At 47.7% G+C, this 12,893-nt stretch overlaps 1 protein-coding gene across 1 annotated transcript in view; it reads right to left on the bottom strand.

The window, feature by feature from the left end:
* Positions 1-12,893, bottom strand: part of USP34 (ubiquitin specific peptidase 34) — a 1,418,841-nt gene that overhangs the window by 327,389 nt on the left and 1,078,559 nt on the right.

Raw genomic sequence — 12,893 nt, 5'->3', positions numbered from 1 at the left:
GCCCGGTTCTTGGGCAAGTCACTTAATCCTCCATTGCCTCAGGTACAAAAATTTAATTGTGAGCCCTCCTGGGACGGGGAAAAGCGAATGCTACATACCTGTAGAAGGTATTCTCCGAGGACAGCAGGCTGATTGTTCTCACTGATGGGTGACGTCCACGGCAGCCCCCTCCAACCGGAAACTTCACTAGCAAAGGCCTTTGCTAGTCCTTGCGCGCCCATGCGCACCGCGCATGCGCGGCCGTCTTCCCGCCCGAACCGGCTCGTGTTCGTCAGTCCCGTATGTAGCAAGACAAAGACAAGGGAAGACACAATTCCAAAGGGGAGGCGGGCGGGTTTGTGAGAACAATCAGCCTGCTGTCCTCGGAGAATACCTTCTACAGGTATGTAGCATTCACTTTTTCCGAGGACAAGCAGGCTGCTTGTTCTCACTGATGGGGTATCCCTAGCCCCCAGGCTCACTCAAAACAACAAAGATGGTCAACTGGGCCTCGCAATGGCGAGGACATAACTGAGATTGACCTAACAACTTATCCAACTACCTGAGAGTGTAGCCTGGAACAGAATAAACATGGGCCTAGGGGGGAGGAGTTGGATTCTAAACCCTGAACAGATTCTGAAGCACTGACTGCCCGAACCGACTGTCGCGTCGGGTATCCTGCTGCAGGCAGTAATGAGATGTGAATGTGTGGACAGATGACCACGTCGCAGCCTTGCAAATCTCTTCAATAGTGGCTGACTTCAAGGGGGCCACTGACGCTGCCAAGGCTCTAACACTATGAGCTGTGACATGACTCTCAAGAGCCAGCCCAGCCTGGGCGTAAGTGAAGGAAATGCAATCTGCTAGCCAATTTGAAATGGTGCATTTCCCCACAGCCACTCCCCTCCTGTTGGGATCAAAAGAAACAAACAATTGGGCGGACTGTCTGTTGGGCTGTGTCCGCTCCAGATAGAAGCCCAATGCTCTTTTGCAGTCCAATGTGTGCAGCTGACGTTCAGCAGGGCAGGAATGTGGACGGGGAAAGAATGTTGGCAAGACAATTGACTGGTTCAGATGGAACTCCGACACTACCTTCGGCAAGAACTTAGGGTGAGTGCGGAGGACTACTCTATTATGATGAAATCTAGTGTAAGGGCCTGGGCTACCAGGGCCTGAAGCTCACTGACTCTACGAGCCGAAGTAACTGCCACCACGAAAATGACCTTCCAGGTCAAGTACTTCAGATGGCAGGAGTTCAGGGGCTCAAAAGGAGGTTTCATCAGCTGGGTGAAAACGACATTGAGATCCCATGACACTGTAGGAGGTTTGATGGGGGGGGCTTTGACAAAAGCAAACCTCTCATGAAGCGAACAACTAAAGGCTGTCCTGAGATCGGCTTACCTTCCACACGGTAATGGTATGCCCTGATTGCGCTAAGCTGAACCCTTACAGAGTTGGTCTTGAGACCAGACTCAGACAGGTGCAGAAGGTATTCAAGCAGGGTCTGTGTAGGACAGGAGCGAGGATCTAAGGCCTTGCTGTCACACCAGATGGCAAACCTCCTCCATAAAAAGAAGTAACTCCTCTTAGTGGAATCTTTTCTGGAAGCAAGCAAGACACGGGAGACACCCTCCGACAGACCCAAAGAGGCAAAGTCTACGCTCTCAACATCCAGGCCGTGAGAGCCAGAGACTGGAGGTTGGGATGCAGAAGCGCCCCTTCGTCCTGTGTGATGAGGGTCGGAAAACACTCCAATCTCCACGGTTCTTCGGAGGATAACTCCAGAAGGAGAGGGAACCAGATCTGACGTGGCCAAAAAGGAGCGATCAGAATCATGGTGCCTCGGTCTTGCTTGAGTTTCAACAAAGTCTTCCCCACCAGAGGTATGGGAGGATAAGCATACAGCAGGCCTTCCCCCCAATCCAGGAGGAAGGCATCCGATGCCAGGCGGCCGTGGGCCTGAAGTCTGGAACAGAACTGAGGGACCTTGTGGTTGGCTCGAGATGCAAAGAGATCTACCAAGAGGGTGCCCTACACCTGGAAGATCCGGCGCACTACTCTGGAGTTGAGCGACCACTCGTGAGGTTGCATAATCCTGCTCAACCTGTCGGCCAGACTGTTGTTTACGCCTGCCAGGTATGTGGCTTGGAGCAACATGCCGTAACGGAGAGCCCACAGCCACATGCTGACGGCTTCCTGACATAGGGGGCGAGATCCGGTGCCCCCCTGCTTGTTGATGTAATACATGGCAACCTGGTTGTCTGTCTGAATTTGGACAATTTGGTGGGACAGCCAATCTCTGAAAGCCTTCAGAGCGTTCCAGACCGCTCGTAATTCCAGGAGATTGATCTGCAGATCGCGTTCCTGGAGGGACCAGCTTCCCTGGGTGTGAAGCCCATCGACATGAGCTCCCCACCCCAGGAGAGACGCATCCGTAGTCAGCACTTTTTGTGGCTGAGGAATTTGGAAAGGGCGTCCCAGAGTCAAATTGGACCAAATCGTCCACCAGTACAGGGATTTGAGAAAACTCGTGGACAGGTGGATCACGTCCTCTAGATCCCCAGCAGCCTGAAACCACTGGGAAGCTAGGGTCCATTGAGCAGATCGCATGTGAAGACGAGCCATGGGAGTCACATGAACTGTGGAGGCCATGTGGCCAAGAAATCTCAACATCTGCCGAGCTGTGATCTGCTGGGACGCTCGTACCCGGGAGACGAGGGACAGCAGGTTGTTGGCCCTTGTCTCCGGAAGATAGGCACGAGCCGTCCGAGAATCCAGCAGAGCTCCTATGAATTCGAGTCTCTGTACTGGGAGAAGATGGGACTTTGGATAATTTATCACAAACCCCAGTAGCTCCAGGAGTCGAATAGTCATCTGCATGGACTGCTGAGCTCCCGCCTTGGATGTGTTCTTCACCAGCCAATCGTCGAGATACGTGCACTCCCAGCCTGCGAAGCGCTGCTGCTACCACAGCCAGGCACTTCGTGAACACCCTGGGTGCAGAGGCGGGCGCAGAGGCGAGCCCAAAGGGTACCACACAGTACTGGAAGTGACGTGTGCCCAGCTGAAATCGCAGATATTGCCTGTGAGCTGGCAGTATCGGGATGTGCGTGTAAGCGTCCTTCAAGTCCAGAGAGCATAGCCAATCGTTTTCCTGAATCATGGGAAGAAGGGTGCCCAGGGAAAGCAACCTGAACTTTTCCTTGATCAGATATTTGTTCAGGGCCCTTAGGTCTAGGATGGGACGCAACCCCCCTGTTTTCTTTTCCACAAGGAAGTACCTGGAATAGAATCCCAGCCCTTCTTGCCCGGATGGCACGGGTTCGACCGCATTGGCGCTGAGAAGGGCGGAGAGTTCCTCTGCAAGTACCTGCTTGTGCTGGAAGCTGTAGGACTGAGCTCCCGGTGGGCAATTTGGAGGCTTTGAGGCCAAATTGAGGGTGTATCCTTGCCTGACTATTTGAAGAACCCAACGGTCGGAGGCTATAAGAGGCCACCTTTGGTGAAAAACTTTCAACCTCCCCCCAACCGGTAGATCGTCCGGCACGGATACGTTGATGTCGGCTATCCTCTGCTGGAGCCAGTCAAAAGCTCGTCCCCTGCTTTTGCTGGGGAGCCGTGGGGCCTTGCTGAGGCGCACGCTGCTGAAGAGAGCGAGCGCGCTGGGGCTTAGCCTGGGCCGCAGGCTGGCGAGAGGGAGGACTGTATCTACGCTTACCAGAAGAGTAGGGAACAGCCCTCCTTCCCCCATAAAAACGTCTACCTGAGGAGGTAGATGCTGAAGGCTGCCGGCGGGAGAATTTGTCGAAAGCGGTATCCCGCTGGTGGAGCTGTTCTACCACCTGTTTGACTTTCTCTCCAAAAATGTTGTCCGCTCGGCAAGGGGAGTCCGCAATCCGCTGCTGGATCCTATTCTCCAGGTCGGAGGCACGCAGCCATGAGAGTCTGCGCATCACCACACCTTGAGCAGCGGACCTGGACGCAACATCAAAGGTATCATATACCCCTCTGGCCAGGAATTTTCTGCACGCCTTCAGCTGCCTGACCACCTCCTGAAACGGCTTGGCTTGCTCAGGAGGGAGCTTGTCCACCAAGCCCGCCAACTGTCGCACATTGTTCCGCATATGGATGCTCGTGTAGAGCTGGTAGGACTGAATCTTGGCCACGAGCATAGAGGAATGATACGCCTTCCTCCCAAAGGAGTCTAAGGTTCTGGAGTCTTTGCCCGGGGGCGCCGAAGCATGCTCTCTAGAACTCTTAGCCTTCTTTAGGGCCAGATCTACCACACCAGAGTCGTGAGGCAACTGAGTGCGCATCAGCTCTGGGTCCCCATGGATCCGATACTGGGATTCGATCTTCTTGGGAATGTGGGGATTAGTTAATGGCTTGGTCCAGTTTGCCAGCAATGTCTTTTTTAGGACATGATGCATGGGTACTGTGGACGCTTCCTTAGGTGGAGAAGGATAGTCCAAGAGCTCAAATATTTCAGCCCTAGGCTCATCCTCCACAACCACCGGGAAGGGGATGGCCGTAGACATCTCCCGGACAAAGGCCGCGAAAGACAGACTCTCGGGAGGAGAAAGCTGCCTTTCAGGGGAGGGAGTGGGGTCAGAAGGAAGACCATCAGACTCCTCGTCAGAGAAATATCTAATGTCCTCCTCCTCCTCCCACGAGGCCTCACCATCAGAATCAGACACAAGTTCACGAACCTGCGTCTGAAGCCGTTCCCGACTCGACTCCGTGGAAACACGGCCACGGTAGGAGCATCGAGAGGTGGACTCCCTTGCCAGCACCGGCGAAGCTCCCTCCGCCGACGTCATCGGGGAGTCTGCCTGGGAGGCAGCCGTAGCCGGTAACGATACCGGAGACCTCACCTCGGGCAAGGGGCCAGCCGTCGCCTCACTCGACGGTACTGGTGGTGCAGAAACCCCTGGTACCGGAGGAGAAGGGCGCAACAGCTCTCCCAGAATCTCTGGAAGAACGGCCCGGAGACTCTCGTGCAGAGCGGCTGTGGAGAAAGACTGAGAATCCGATGCAGGCATCGAGGTCAGAGTCTGTTCCAGGCGTGGAGGCGGTTCCGGGCTGTCCAAGGGGGAGCGCATCGACACCTCCTGAACAGAGGGTGAGCGGTCCTCCCAGTGCCGATGCCTACTGGGTGCCAACTGCCTCGGCGACCCAGAGCTCTCGGTACCAAGACGGGAAGGAGACCGGTGACGATGCTTCATTGACTTCTTCAAGCGAAGCATGTCACCGGAGCTTCCCGGAACCGACGAGGAGGACGTAGAATCCAACCGTCGCTTCCTCGGGGCCGAGGCCGAAGAAGGTCGATCTCGGGGGGGGGGGGGGCTGTACCGCAGGAGCCCTCAGGGCAGGGGGAGACCCACCCGAAGGCTCACCGCCACCAGCAAGGGAATGGACAGCCCTCACCTGCACTCCAGACGAAGCACCACCGTCCGACGACATCAGCGTCGACACCGGCGTCGACGCAGCCTTTTGATGTCTCGGTACCGACGATGCAGGAGGTAGAAGCCTCGATGCAGTCGATGCCGATGCCGAGGTCGCAGACCGATGCTGTCGACGTTGATGCACTCGATGCCCATGCTGTTGTCGTCGAAGAGCCCGAGAAAAACGCGTTCCACTGGGCCAATCTTGGTACCTGAGTCCTCTTTTTCAAAAGAGTACAAAGACTGCAGGCCTGCGGGCGGTGCCCAGCCCCCAGACACTGAAGACACGAAGCGTACCTATCAGTGAGCGAGATTACCCGGGCGCACTGGGTGCACTTCTTGAAGCCGCTGGAAGACTTCATTGACATGGGCGGAAAAATCACGCCGGCGAAATCAAAATTGGCGATGAAGGGTAAAGACCGGAGCGGTCTCTTTTTTTTTTTTAGCGAAAATTGCGAAGACGCACGAGGTCAACTTGAGGGGCACGAAACGGCGGCAAAACACGACGGTCCCGAGCGCGGACAAAAGAAGACTGACGAACACGAGCCGGTTCGGGCGGGAAGACGGCCGCGCATGCGCGGTGCGCGCGAGGACTCGCAAAGGCCTTTGCTAGTGAAGTTTCCGGTTGGAGGGGGCTGCCGTGGACGTCACCCATCAGTGAGAACAAGCAGCCTGCTTGTCCTCGGAGAATACCTTGTATACCTGAATATAACTACTACTACTGAAAAAAGGTGTGAGCAAATATGGCAATTTTACAATTACCTGCATTGGTGAAAAGATAACTTTTTTCATGTCACAGACTTTGAGAGACTTGTACAGTAAATTTATGCATACTCACACTTTGAAAACTATCCTGGGAAACACACCCACACATATTTGCCCTTAATTCATGAAAATACTTTTTCTGACTAAAAATATGTGCATACTTTTGAAATATAAAAAATGTGTGGCGTTTCAAATCTTGCTCTAGCAATGCCTCCAATTACAGTGGGTAAAAGTACATATAAAATTACATTTAACACAGATAAAGGTGAGCAGATTTATGAAAGCCTATTTCTGCAGGTAAGGCATTGTTTTGCCTACATAAATGGTTTTGAAGAATTACTCTCACACTAATATACATCCAGTGGGGGAACAGCAAAAGAACTCCTATAAAGAGAATACTAGGAAGAGCAAAACAGCAGCAAGCCATTGATCTTTGACTGTAACCGAATGCTCATTTAAAACCATATCTCATTTAAGAGAATAAGAGTAGCCATACTGGATCAGACCAATGGTCCATCTAGCCCAGTATCCTGTTTCCAACAGTGGCCAAGCCAGGTCAAAAGTACCTGGCAGAAACCCAAAACGTGGCAACAGTCCATGCACCAATCCCAAGGCAAGCAGTTGCTTCCCTGTGTCTGTCTCAATAGCAGACTATGGACTTTTCCTTCAGGAACTTGTCCAAACATTTTTAAACCCAGATATGCTAAACGGTGTTACTACATTCTCCGGCAAAGAGTTCCAGAACTTAACTATTTGTTGAGTGAAAAAATATTTTCTATTATTTGTTTTAAAAGTATTTCTATGTAACTTCTTTGAGAGTCCCCTAGTCTTTGTACTTTTGGAACGAGCAAACATTCAATCTAGACCATGCAGGATTTTGTAGACCTCACTCATATCTCCCCTCAGCTGTCTTTTCCAAGCTGAAGAGCCCTAACCTCTTTAGCCTTTCCTCATACAAGAGGAGATCCATTCCCTTTATTATTTTGGTTGCTCTTCTTTGAAACTTTAATAATTCCGCTATATCTTTTTTGACATACGATGACCAGAAGTGAACGCAGTACTCAAAGTGAGATCGCACCATGGCGAGATACAGAGGCATTATAGTATTTTCGGACTTATTTACCATCCCTTTCCTAATAATTCCTACCATCCTTTTTGCTTTTTTGGCCTCTGCCACACATTGAGCAGAAGATTTCAGCGTATTATCTACAACAACACCTAGATCTTTTTCTTGGTTACTGACCTCAAGGAGGACCCTAGCATCAATGTGCATCACCTTGCATTTGTCCACATTAAATTTCATTTGCCATTTGGATGCCCAGTCTTTCAATTTCCTAAGGTCTTCCTGCAATATTTCACAGTCCACACATGTTTTAACAATCTTGAATAGTTTTGTGTCATCTGCAAATTTAAACAACTCATTCGTCGTTCTGATTTCCAGATCATTTATAAGTACCGATCCCTGCAGCTCTCTACTGTAAACCCTCCTCCACTGACAGAAGTGACCATTTAACTCTACCCTCTGTTTTCTGTCCAATATCCAACTCCTAATCCACACCAGAACATTGCCTTCTATCCCATGACTATTTAATTTTCTTAGGAGTCTCACATAAGGAACTTCATCAAAAGCTTTCTGAAAATCTAGATACACTGCATCTACCGGCTCACCTTTATCCACATTTAACCACACCTTCAAAGAAACAAAGCAAATTGATGAGGCAAGATTTCTCTTGGCTGAACCCATGCTGACTCTGGCTCATTATGTGTTCTGTAATTTATTCTTTATAACAGTTTCCACTATTTTGCCCGGAACTGATGTTCTTTGAGTACCCTTGGATGTATGCCATCAGGTCCAGGTGGTTTACTATTCTTTAATTTGTCAAGTTGGCTCAGTACATCTTCCAGGTTCACTGAGATTTCTTTCAGTTCCTCCGCATCATCACCCTTGAAAACCACTTGTGGTACAGGCAGACCTCTTACATCTTTCTTCTGTAAAGACCGAAGCAAAGAATTAATTTAGTTTCTCTGCTATGGCTTTGTCCTTGTTGAGTGTCCTTTTTGCTCTTTCCTAATCCAATGGTCCCATGGATTCCCGTGCAAGCTTTCTGCTTCTGATGTACCTGAAAAAGTTGTTACTGTGAGTTTTAGCCTGTGAAGCAAGTTTCTCTTCATATTGTCTTTTAACCTTCTTTATTAATGCCTTGCATTTGACTTGCCAGTGCTTATGTTGTTTCTTATTTTCTTCATTTGGGTCCTTTTTCCATTCTTTGAAGGACAATCTTTTGGCTGTAACAGCCTCTTTCATTTAATCTTTTAACCATACTGGCTGTCTTTTTCTCTTTTTTCCAACTTTGCAAAGACGTGGAATGCATCTGGTCTGGGCTTCCAAGATGGTATTTTTGACTAACGTCTACACCTGATTTAGTATTGTGGAAATAGCATTTCTATAAATAAATCCAATCACAACTGGTCAGTGAATCAGTAATTTATTTTAGATATGCATACCTTGTTAACAAAGAGAAACATGTAGCCAGCACCACAGTCTCTGATAGATTATCCTAACAAAAGTACAAAGTGGTTTCATCTTTATAGGCTAACCCACATATGATGTAATGCATCCATTCAAATAAGGGATAACAAATACAAAGGATAGGGGGGAATTAGACAGAAAACAGATGGAAAACTCAGAGGACCATAAATATATCACTCTGGTGCCCAAGAGGAGAAAAAGAAAACATTCATACAATCAGCTTATCTTTTAGCTATTGCCTGTAGTGCAGAGGTTAATAGGTGAAGGCTGAGGGAACAAGCCAGTCTCAGCATTTTCTACCATCAAATGTAGAATATTTTTGTTAAGTATCCTAGACTAACATCAACCATTTATTCACCATATTCCACAGTGTCCTAAACTTTGCAGACAATCCTTTTAGCTTTTAAACCATTCTCCTAATTTTATTATAGTTGCTCTTTCGAAAGTTAAATGCAGCTACAGTAGATTTCCTTTGTGGGTTCATCCCAGATAGCAGCTCAAACTTTCATGTTATGATCACTGTTTCCCCCTCTTGTTGTTTCCTGCGCCAGTTGCACCAAGAAACAGTTGTTTATTACGTCTAGAAACTTTATCTCCTTGGCACTCCCTGATGTAACATTTACCCAGTCAATACTGGGGTAATTGAAATCACAGAAGTATAAACTAAAGCTAGGAATGGTCTAAGGTTTGGCAATTAAAATTCAATGCGAAGAAATGCAAAGAGATGCACTTAGGGAGTAGAAATCCACGGGAGATGTATGTGTTAGGCGGTGAGAGTCTGATATGTACAGACAGGGAGAGGGATCTTGGGGTGATAGTATCTGAGGATCTGAAGGCGACGAAACAGTGCAACAAGGCAGTGACCATAGCTAGAAGGTTGCTAGGCTGTATAGAGAGCAGAAGAAGGAAGGAGGTGTTGATGCCCCTGTATAAGTCGTTGGTGAGGCCCCACCTAGAGTATTGTGTTCAGTTTTGGAAGCCGTATCTTGCTAAAGATGTAAAAAGAATTGAAGCGGTGCAAAGAAAAGCTACAAGAATGGTATGGGATTTGCGTTACAAGACGTATGAGGAGAGACTTGCTGACCTGAACATGTATACCCTGGAGGAAAGGAGAAACAGGGGTGATATGATACAGACGTTCAAATATTTGAAAGGTATTAATCCGCAAATGAACCTTTTCCGTAGATGGGAAGGCGGTAGAACTAGAGGACATGAAATGAGATTGAAGGGGGGCAGACTCAAGGAAAATGTTGGGAAGTATTTTTTCACGGAGAGAGTGGTGGATACTTGGAATGCCCTCCCACAGGAGGTGGTGGAGATGAAAACGGTAATGGAATTCAAAAATGCATGGGATAAACATAAAGGAATCCTGTTCAGAAGGAAGGGATCCTCAGAAGCTTAGAGGAGACTGGGTGGCAGCACCGGTGGTGGGAGACGGGGCTAGTGCTGGGCAGACTTCTACGGTCTGTGCCCTGAAAATGACAGATACAAATCAAGGTCAGGTATACACATAACGTAGCACATATGAGTTTATCTTGTTGGGCAGACTGGATGGACCGTGTGGGTCTTTCTCTGCCGTCATCTACTATGTTACTATGCTATGCTATGTTATAAAAGCATTCTGTATCAGAAGAATTGCAAATATCTTAAAAGTGAATAAAAAAGTCCTCAGTGAATAGCACAAGACACGCCCATTCGTAAGGCAAGCCTTCAGTATATAGGTGGCTCACTATAATCATCGGTCATAAAAAAACTCCACCGTTATATATGAACAATCCAATCCATATTCAGCAATAACACTAACTGATACAGAGTCTAGACTAAAGTCTTTACCAGCAAAGTCAGTTGTGAACACACATGTTATTCATGCAAAAAAGCAGAAAAAATTTATCTTGGTAGAACAAAACGCAGCCACTTCAATCCCGACAAGGGTTCCCTGTTTCGCTAATCCAAGCTGCCATTTTGTTAGTGCTGGAAGATTCAACATTTGTCTTGAAAGTTGCAGTTATTTTACTGTCTTGGATTGTAAAAAATATTTTCCCCCGAAGCAACCTGGATTAGTGAAACAGGGAATCCTTGTTGGGATTGAAGTGACTGTTTTTTGTTCTAACAAGATAAATATTTTGCATTTTTGCACAAATAACATGTGTGTTCATAAGTGACTCCTGGTAAAGACTGTATTTTTTTATGCTATACTCTGTATCAGTTAGTGTTATTGCTGAATAAGGATTGGTTTGTTTACATATAAAAGTGGAGTTCTTTTTATGATCGATGATTATAGTGAGCCACCTATATATTGAAGGCTTACCTTATTAATGGGTACGTTTCCTGCTGTTCACTGAGGTCTTTTTTCTCCACTTTTAAGATATTCACAATCATTCTGGTACAGAATGCTTTTGTAGAATTGGTTTATACTTTTGTGGTTTGAATTCTACAGATTCTTTGAGTGACGTAATTGAAATCACCAATTATTATACTGTTTCCCAATTTGTCAGCTTTCCTAATTTCTATAAATATTTCTTCATCCATCTGTTCGTTGTGTTCCGGTGGACGGTAGTAAAGCCCTACAAGAATACTCCTTTCCATCACACATGGAATTTCTATCCATAATGACTCCACACTGCTATTTGTTTCATGTGGAATGTTTATTTTATTTGACTCAATTCTCTCTCTAACATATAGCGCAACCTCACTCCAATTTGATCCTTTCGATCATTGCGATACAATTTGTACCCTGTTAACACAGTGTCCCATTGATTGTCCACTTTTCACCAAGTCTCTGAGATGCCTATTAAATCTACCTCATCATTTATTGAAATATACTCTAACTCGCCCATCTTATTTTTTTAGTCTTCTAGCATTTGTATACAGGCACTTCAAATTGGGTTTTTTCCTTGGATCTTCAAGCTGCTTAGAAGTTGACGGGGATAATGTGCATCCTTCATCCTGCTCTCTCATTAAGCACACCTGGCTTACTTTCAGCATTGTTGAAACCTCTCTACTGGGATTCCCTAAATGATCTGTTTCAATAGTATCCTTCAAGGATACTTCACACCGAACCATGCATTCCTGGACGATGGTCACCCCTCCCCCCCCCCCCGCCATTCTAGTTTAAAAGCCGCTCTATCTCCTTTTTAGAAGTTAGCACCAGCAGCCTGGTTCCATCCCAGTTAAGGTGAAGCCCATCCTTTCGGAACAGGCTCCCCCTTTCCCAGAATGTTGCTCAGTTCCCAACAAATCTAAACCCCTCATCCCTGCACCACTGTCTCAACCACGCATTGATACTTTGGAGCACTGCCTTCCTTTTGGTTTGTGGAACAGGGAGATTTATGAAAATGCTACCTTGGAGGATCTGGACTTCAGCTTTCTACCTAAGAGCCTAAATTTGGCTTCCAGAACCTCCCTCCCACATTTTCCTATGTCATTGGTACCCAAATGTAGCAAAGACTGCCGGCTCTTTCCCAACACTATCTAAGATCCTGTCTAGGTGATGCGCGAGGTCCACCACCTTCGTGTCAGGCAGGCAAGTGGCCAGGCGATCCTCACGTCCACCAGCCGCCCAGCTATCTACATGCCTAATGATTGAACCACCAACAAAACAGCTGTCTTAACCCTTCCCGCCTGGCAGAAGTTCTTGAAGACATATTCTTGGTGGTCAAATCCTGGCTACAGGAGTACTTCCTACTTCACCAGGGTGCTGCTCTCCTTCTAGGAGACCTCACTCATCCAAGGCAGAACTGGGGCTGCCAGACTGGAGGTGGGACTTCTCTACAATGTCTCTGTAGGTCTCCTCTATGTACCTCTCCGTCTCTCTCAGCTCCTCCAAGTCTGCTCTAGCCTCAAGAGAAATGACCTGTTCTCAGAGCTAGGAGCTCTTTGCATCCTCCATTTGAATCTTGATAGTTTAGCCTTCCAAAACAGCTGTTCTGTGTCCAGGACCAGTCCAGGGGTATGTAATGCTATAGGAATACCTTCAGCCAGCCACCCCCCCAAAGATAATCCTGCAGCTCCAATTCCTCTCACTACCCCTCCAGGTGTATGCACGATTTTATAATATGCTGCCTAAATTCGAAGGAATGTAGTTAGAAAGTGAGCATACACTTGGGTGAAGTCTGGACAGAGCATGAGCAGGGTGAAGTCTGGACAGAGCATGAGCAGTTTGCATAGTTATGCAC

This window comes from Microcaecilia unicolor, chromosome 3 (assembly GCF_901765095.1).
Source record: "Microcaecilia unicolor chromosome 3, aMicUni1.1, whole genome shotgun sequence".
NCBI classification, from domain to species: domain Eukaryota; kingdom Metazoa; phylum Chordata; class Amphibia; order Gymnophiona; family Siphonopidae; genus Microcaecilia; species Microcaecilia unicolor.
Note: the sequence above shows the minus strand (reverse complement) of the source record. Positions and strands in the feature narration are given on the sequence as shown.